This window comes from Lepidochelys kempii, chromosome 14 (assembly GCF_965140285.1).
Source record: "Lepidochelys kempii isolate rLepKem1 chromosome 14, rLepKem1.hap1, whole genome shotgun sequence".
In the NCBI taxonomy this organism is placed as follows: Eukaryota; Metazoa; Chordata; order Testudines; family Cheloniidae; genus Lepidochelys; species Lepidochelys kempii.
This window is the reverse complement of record NC_136393.1, coordinates 30,390,786-30,398,444: the sequence shown is the minus strand read 5'-3', so window position 1 is coordinate 30,398,444 and position 7,659 is coordinate 30,390,786. Positions and strand designations below refer to the sequence as shown.

Here is a 7,659-nt window from a genome sequence, read left to right as displayed (position 1 = left end):
GAGGGAATGTCAGGGCAGCGAAAGCTGAGGCTGGTGCCTTGGCTCAGTTAGGCAGAGTTCCTGGTCCAGCTGAGGAAGGGTAGGAAAGGCTGGATTTGAGCCGTTCCACTGGCGGAAAAAGAGACGGCACGGGTTGGGGGAGAAGATGTGCAAATAGCATCTCTGGTTTCCACCTGAGTCCACAGTGCTCTGCCCAGTGATGCGCAGAGCATTCCCCGATATTCCGGAATTGCTCAGATGTGACGGTCACAAGAAATCACAGTCCGGCTTTTCCAGGGCTCGATTCTATAATACTCTTGTTACCAGCCCCCGTCCACGGCAGCCTCCTGTGCCTCTGTAAATGCACCGGGTTTCGTGCAGATCCAGGGTCTCTCACTGCTGCATCGCAAGCTGCTGACCGCACTCAGACCGTTCAGATACGCACAGTCTCCTCCTCCTCCGATCGGAAACCTGCAAGACAGAAGCCAGGGAGCTGGTGTCAGGTAGGAGTTGGACATTTCCCATCAGCCACAGGCAGGGAGAGACGCTCTCGCACAGTGCAGGGAGCTGCTGCACTCACAGCCCCTCATGATTCCCCTTCCTGCACCTGCCACAGGCCCCAGCTAGAAAGGGGGCAGTGGGGCAGCAAGGCCAGGAAAGGTTCGAAGATCAACTGACCTCCATGGAGCATTTATGCCGGGTGGGTATTAACCCAGTTCCTACTCTCCCCCCCACCCCCCACACACCCAGCTGGGTCTGGATGGGCCCCTGCAGGCCCAACCCACCCAAACTGCCCCGGGCGCAGGTTCCAGGTGACTCTCAGCGTGGCGAGGAGCAGCCGTAATGCCGCACAGAAGAGCTGGGTCCAGGGCTCCCTGGACAGTTTACATCAGCTCTCAGGCCAGAGGCCTGTCAGGACAGGCTGTATTGCAGGGGGCGGCTGGAGTGAAATGCAGGCAGCACAAACCCAGCAGCCATGGTGTGACCCCAGCCACTCACACAGAGCTTCCCGTGAGAGCTGGAGGCCAGCGCTTCCCACCCGGAAACAGGGTGGGGTCCAGGCCCACTGGCAAATCCTCCCCCATGGTCCCATCCTGGGGACTCACAGTAGTCATGTGATGGGCTGGGAGGAGGCCCAGCACTACTCTTTGGGCAGGCCGGGATCTCCCTGCCCTCAGGCCACCAGCCTCTGGCTCGGGGTGAGATCTGTCCCAGAGAAGGGAGAACCCAGCTCACAGCCACCTGAGCAGATGGCTGTGGATGGCTCCCCGACCAGCATCACCCCGGAAAAGCTCTGAGGGGATGGCAACGATGCACCCAGAGCCTTCTGCTGGGGTGGGCGCCCACAGGGTGGCAGATTTCAGGGTTAACACCCCACTGAGATGCCTGTTTACCCAGTTCGGTAAATTGGCGTTACATTAGCTGTCCTCTAGTCATCGGGTACAGAAGCGGATTTAAATGATAGGTTACAGACTACAGTTAGTAGTCCTGCAATTTCACATTTGAGTTCCTGGTCCTGGTGACTTGTAACTGTTTAGTTTCTCAATTTGTTCCAAAACCTCCTCTAATGACACCTCAATCTGGGACAGTTCCTCAGATTTGTCACCTAAAAAGGACGGCTCAGCTTTGGGAATCTCCCTCACACGCTCAGCCGTGAAGACTGCTGCAAAGAATTCATTTAGTTTCTCTGCAATGGCATGGTGCCAGCTGTGGTGTGGACACACCCCAAACAGGCCTGCTAACAGATGGGCTCATGAGGCAATCACAAAGACAGACTGCTGCCGACATCAGGGCATCCTTGCTGGAATATGTGAAAATATCTGACCCGGATCAAACAGGTCATGAACTGACTTGTTTTCTAAGCCTCCTCTGGGCACATTTTCCAGCTTCCCATCAATCGCAAAGGGCTTTTTTAAAAATGCCATTCAGCTGTAAGTACCTAAGACTGGTCACACTGGGTCAGACCAATGGCCCATCTAGCCCAGTGTCCTTTCCTCCGATACTGGCCAGTGGTAGGTGCTTCAGAGGGAATGAACAGAACAGGGTCCATATCGAGTGATCCATCCAATTCCCACCCAGCTTCTGGGCAGTCAGATGTTTATGGACACTCAGAGCATGGGGTTGCATCCCTGACCATCCTGGCTGATAGGAACTGGTCGAGCTATCCTCTGTGAACTGATCTACTTCTTGTTTCAACAGAGTTATACTATTGGCCTTCACAAGATCCCCGGCAACAAGCTCCACAGGTTGACTGTATGTTGTGTGAAGAAATACTTCCTTTTGTTTGTGTCAGACCTGCTGCCTATTCATTTAATTGTGACAGGTTTCAGAGTAGCAGCCCTGTTAGTCTGTATTCGCAAAAAGAAAAGGAGGACTTGTGGCACCTTAGAGACTAACAAATTTAGTTGAGCATAAGTTTCGTGAGCTACAGCTCACTTCATCGGATGCATTCAGTGGAAAATAACAGTGAGTAAATTTATATATACACAGAACATGAAAAAATGGGTGTTTAAAACTATTTCCCCTTGTTTATTTCTCCCCCCGCTCCCCCACTGTTCCTCAGACGCTCATGTTAACTCCTGGAAATGTACTGGAAATGGCCCACCTTGATTATCACTTCAAAAGGTTTTCTCTCTCTCCCCCCACCCCACTCCCCTGCTGGTAATAGCTCATCTTAAGTGATCACTCTCCTTACAGTATGCATGTTGAATATCCATTTCTTCATGTTCTGTGTGTATATAAATTTACTCACTGTTATTTTCCACTGAATGCATCCGATGAAGTGAGCTGTAGCTCACGAAAGCTTATTCTTAACTAAATTGTTTAGTCTCTAAGGTGCCACAAGTCCTCCTTTTCTTTTTTTTCATTTAATTGTGTGACTGCCAGTTCTTGCATTATGTGAAGGAGTAAATAACACTTCCCTCTTCACTTTCTCGACCCCACTCATGATTTTATAGACCTCTTATATCCCCCCTTAGTCGTCTCCCCTCATATGGAAGCTGTTCCATATCTCTAATCATTTTCGTTGCCTGCCTCTGTACCATTTCTAATTCTAATAGATCCTTTTTGAGATGGGGCAACCAGATCTGCACACAGTGCTCCAGGTGTGGGGGTACCATGGATTTATACAGTGGCATGATGATATTTTATGCCTTTTTCTCTATCCCTTGCCTAACGTTTTTTAAAGGATGCTTGTTTTTTGCCTCTAACAACCTGGCATTTCCCCCCCGCCCACAAGGATGTTAAATTTAATTACATTATGGTCACTATTACAGAGCAGTTCAGCTACATTCCCCACTTGGACCGGGCCCTGTGCTCCGCTTAGGCCTAAATCAAGAATTACCCCTTCCCTTGTGGGTGCCAGGATTAGCTGCTCCAACAAGCCGTCATTGATGGTGTCTAAAAATCACTTCTCTGCATCCCATCCAGAGGGGACATGTTCCCAGACAATATGGGGATAGCTGAAAACCCCCATTATTATTCAGTTTTCTGCTTTTGTAGCCTCTCTAATCTCTGTAAATTTCACAGTCACCATCCTGGTCAGTAGTATACTCCTGCTGCTAGATTCTTATTCTTCAAGCATGGAATTTCTATTCTGAGAGATGCTAGCATACAGTTGGATTCATTTAAGATATTTACTCTATGCTTTCCTGGACATATAGTGCCACTCTCCCGCCAGTGTGACCTACTCTGCCGTTCTTTCAGTGCTGATGGTCCAGGGTCAAACCCTGCTATCGGCTCAGCTGGGGTTTGGTTATTTGATCACACCCAGATCCCACTGAAATCCCTCTTGGGATGTCATTTGGGCCATCTCTACTGTACCCCAGTTCTCATGGCAGCCCCAGGCACTCAGCGTTTGTGACTATCAGGCGTCTTTAACGCAGATGGCCCCACTAAAGCCAGACAGATCTGAAAGCTTTGGCCAGTCTCCCAGCAGACAACACTTGCTTCCACCCATCACTAATACACAGAGTACATAGCACTGACTGGTGAGTCTGCTGAACTCGGTATCTCAGACACCAGGGACCCAAAGCCCAGGCAATTCACAGAGGACTTACAGGTTGTTGAATTTGGAGCCATCGGCCCATTTCCAGAGCTGCCCAGGGTCCCTCCGGAGGCCAATCCAGTGGTCAAATCTGCCTTTATAGCGTAGCAGGAAAGCCTAAAAACAGCAGAGGGAGAGGTGGGGTCAGAGCACAGGCTCTGTGCACCAGAGAATCACAGGGATTCACTGAAGGGCTCTGTTTTCAGGGAACAGCTGGGGATTTTCGCCTCCCTCTTGCCCAGCTCTGGGTAATTCAGTATTAACTTTCCCATCCCAAACCCAGCTCCCCCTCACACCAATCTGCCCTGGGCTGGAACAGCTCTTGGGTGCTGCCGGGTCTAAGCTGCCCCCGCACCTCTCCATAGAAGGCCACATTCTGTGTCAAAGCCTCGCCTTACAGAACAGCTGAGCTCCCTTCCCCATCAGAGGGGAAGGGGAAGGAAAGAGCCCAGCTGAGCTCAATAAGGGATGCTGGGAAGGGCCAGGGATGAGAGTAGAGCCACCAAATCCTCAGCCAGAAGGGGCCAGGGCTAAGAGGAGCCCCCCCATCCTCATCTGGCTACCCAAGAGCACTGGCTCTTCAAGTCAATCTGGGATCTCAGTACCCCTTTGGCCCCACACCACCCAGAAGACACTCAAGCCAGCCTAGCCCGAGAGAGGGGCGGTCTCCTTTTGAGAGGGCTGACAGTGAGTGATTCCTGCAGTCAGACAAGGACACTAGAGGTGCCCCGGGCCAGCCAGCCAGCCAGGCCTGGCATTCAGCAGCTGGAAGCTCATTTACTCAGAGCTGCTCCTCGAGCCCAGGTTCTCCTGCAGCAGCTGCTGAGCCAAGACCAGAACATTGCAATTCGAGCATCTCTCACCACTTCCTGCTTACTGTTGATCTCAGCCAGGGAGGTGCTGAGCGCAGAGCAGTGGGTCAGGCTGCAGGTCCAGTTCCTTTCAGCCTCAGAGAAATAGTAGCATTTCCCTCGGTATCCGACCCAGCGACGGGCCCCGGTTCAGGTGACAGAAGCTTAGGTCTGCACACTGAGAATGAGACAGCGACACGTGGTGTGAGCGAGACCCACCACCCGCCAACGAGGAGAACAGGGGGAGATCAGCCCCTGCGCCCCAGGCTTCTGAGACACCTCGAACCAGGGTGGGTACTGAAAGGCCGTGAGGGAGCCAGGAGGACGCTGGGAATCCAGCCCCAGAGGGGGGTTATCTGACTCTGCTCTCACTCTCTTGGGTTCACATTCAACAGGGATGCAGCTGACAAACCGCTCATGCCATGAAGCTCAGGACAGAGAGCTGGGCCCAAGCTCAACAGTTACAACACGGGGTGGGCAGAGAGCTGCAGAGGGAGGGGACAGTTACCAGGGGGCCAGCAGGGGGGCAATAATTAATGGGTAGGAGATTAACTTCAACATGATTTGCCAGGTCTAGTACTCCAAGGAGTTCTGCTAGCCTGGACTGCTGCCCCCTCCCCCTGCTCTGCGCTTTGCTTCCCTGGAGAGGCAGGTTGAGATGAAGACGGGAACAAACTCCCTTCCCTTCAGGAGACCGAACGCCCGCTGCCCGGCTTGTCCAGCGCAGCCAGCCAGCTTCACGGTCACCATAAGCAGCTGCCATCTGCGCTCGCACACGCTGTCTGTGCAGGCGGGACGTCAATAGCACGACGAGACCCTGCCCTGCCGAGGTCACCAGTGGGTGGGTTTCACGCTGCGTTAAGGGAGGTGTCCGTACTGCGTTCCACGGCTCCTTTCAGTGACACGCCAGCACCTGCCCAGCACTGGGCACAACCCGGGGATGCAGGAAGGCCAGGCTGGCACCTCAGGGCGACACGCTGCAGGCAGAGGGCCCAGCTCATTGCTGCCCTGGGGCCCGGCAACAGTGACTTGGACCCAAAGGGCTCAGAGATGGGCTGCGGGGAGCTAATGTCAGTCCTGACACAGAGAGTGCCCAGGTGCAGGGGTCTGGGAGGGAGCAGGAGGAGGGTCGGGATCTGAGAGGGAGCAGGAGGAGGGTCTTGGAGGAACATCCCCCTGGAATCCTCTGTCCCAGGGGCAGAAGACAGGCCAGGAGGAGAGACTGAGTGTGGTGGCTCCAGGGGGAATGGGATGTGCAGAGAGGGGGAAGGGAAGGGCGAGAACTCACCTGCCAGGAGAATGATAAGAACTAAGAACATGATTGCGAGGGCGACTGCGAGCACAATTGTACATGTCTTGTAGTTACATTACCTGCAGTTAGGACGAGGGTCTGAAACAGAAAGACTTTTCAGGCAGGGCCGCGAGGACACGTCTCCCCGACAGCCCCAGGGCTGGAGCTGCCTTAGAACAGTGGTTCTCACCCACCGGTTCATGTACCCCTGGGGGTAAGCAGAGGTCTTCCACGGGGCACATCAACTCATTGAGAGGCTACATAAAAAGCACTAAGTCAGTACAAGCTAAAATTTCATGCAGACAATGACTCGTTTATACTGCTCGAAAGACTATATACGGAAAGGTACAGTGTTGATAGTCCAATTGATCTATTTCATAATTAAATATGCAACAATGAGAGAGTCAGCAATTTTTCAGGAATAGTGGCTGTGACATGTTTGTATTTTTATGTCCCATTTTGGAAGCAAGTTGTTTTTAAGTGAGATGAAACTTAGGAGAGTGCAAGACAAATCAGCCTCCTGACAGGGCAACAGTCCTCTGGAAAGGCTGAGAACCACTGGACTCGAACATGCACCGTTCTGTCGATTGCTCCTTCCCTCAGACGCTCTGGGAGAGGAGCCCGGAGGGCCAGGCAGGCTGGGGCTGGCCTCTCCTTCCCCTCAGCCCAGTGCCCTCCCCTGGGCACTCCCAGCCAGGCTGCCAGGAGGCCTGGTGAGCTCAGGGGCACAGAGATAAGGACCTGCATGTCCTGGTGGCAGTTGCTCCAACTGCCCCCCCACCATCCCCACCCCCATTCTGCCCCCTGCCGAGCGCTGGCTGGGCCCACACTGCCGAGTGCCCCTGTCCCCACACACTGGGGTCTCACACTGGCCATACACAGCAGAAGGAGGGAGAATGAACCAGGCAGAGATGGGCCAGGGCTGTCACAAGGGGTCTGACACACCCAGCCCAGGAGGGCCCTGCACAGCCTCACGGCCTCCGCTGTGTGCGCCAGACAGCAGCTGTGAGCCGGGGATCGGTGCCCTGAGAGCCCCTGGGTGTGATCCAGTCCCTGCTGCCCACAGACGGGGCGTTGCTGGGCACTGGCTGCTGCCACTGAGAGCCTGGCCCCATGTGGGGCAGCCTCAGTGTCTCTCTCCAGCCTGTTCCCAGCAGCGACACCCCATTACCTGGCTCTCCTCCAGTCTCCAGGTGTCCATTGCCCTCAACAGGCCACTCCTGCAGTGGCTCTTCGCTCCCAGCAGGTCCAGGTGCTGGCCTCATCATCTCTCTCAGCGACGCTCGGGCTGCACACGCTGCTGGAGGCGCTGGGCTGGGGTCGACTCCTCTCTGTGACTGGGTCCGATTCAGCAGCAGCGAAGCCAAGCTGGGGCGGGGGTCCCGGCCCTGCTTCCCCCCGCACCCTGCTCCGGGCTCTCCAGCCGATCTGAAAGTCGAGATGGACCCAGCAGGACAGGTCAGTGGGGGAGGGGAGGGGCGCGATTTGTGGTT

The 7,659-nt window shown here is 54.4% G+C and overlaps 1 pseudogene; it reads right to left on the bottom strand.

The window, feature by feature from the left end:
- Positions 1–299: 299 nt before the first annotated feature.
- Positions 300–7,431, bottom strand: LOC140898245 (C-type lectin domain family 2 member B-like; annotated as a pseudogene).
- Positions 7,432–7,659: the final 228 nt, after the last annotated feature.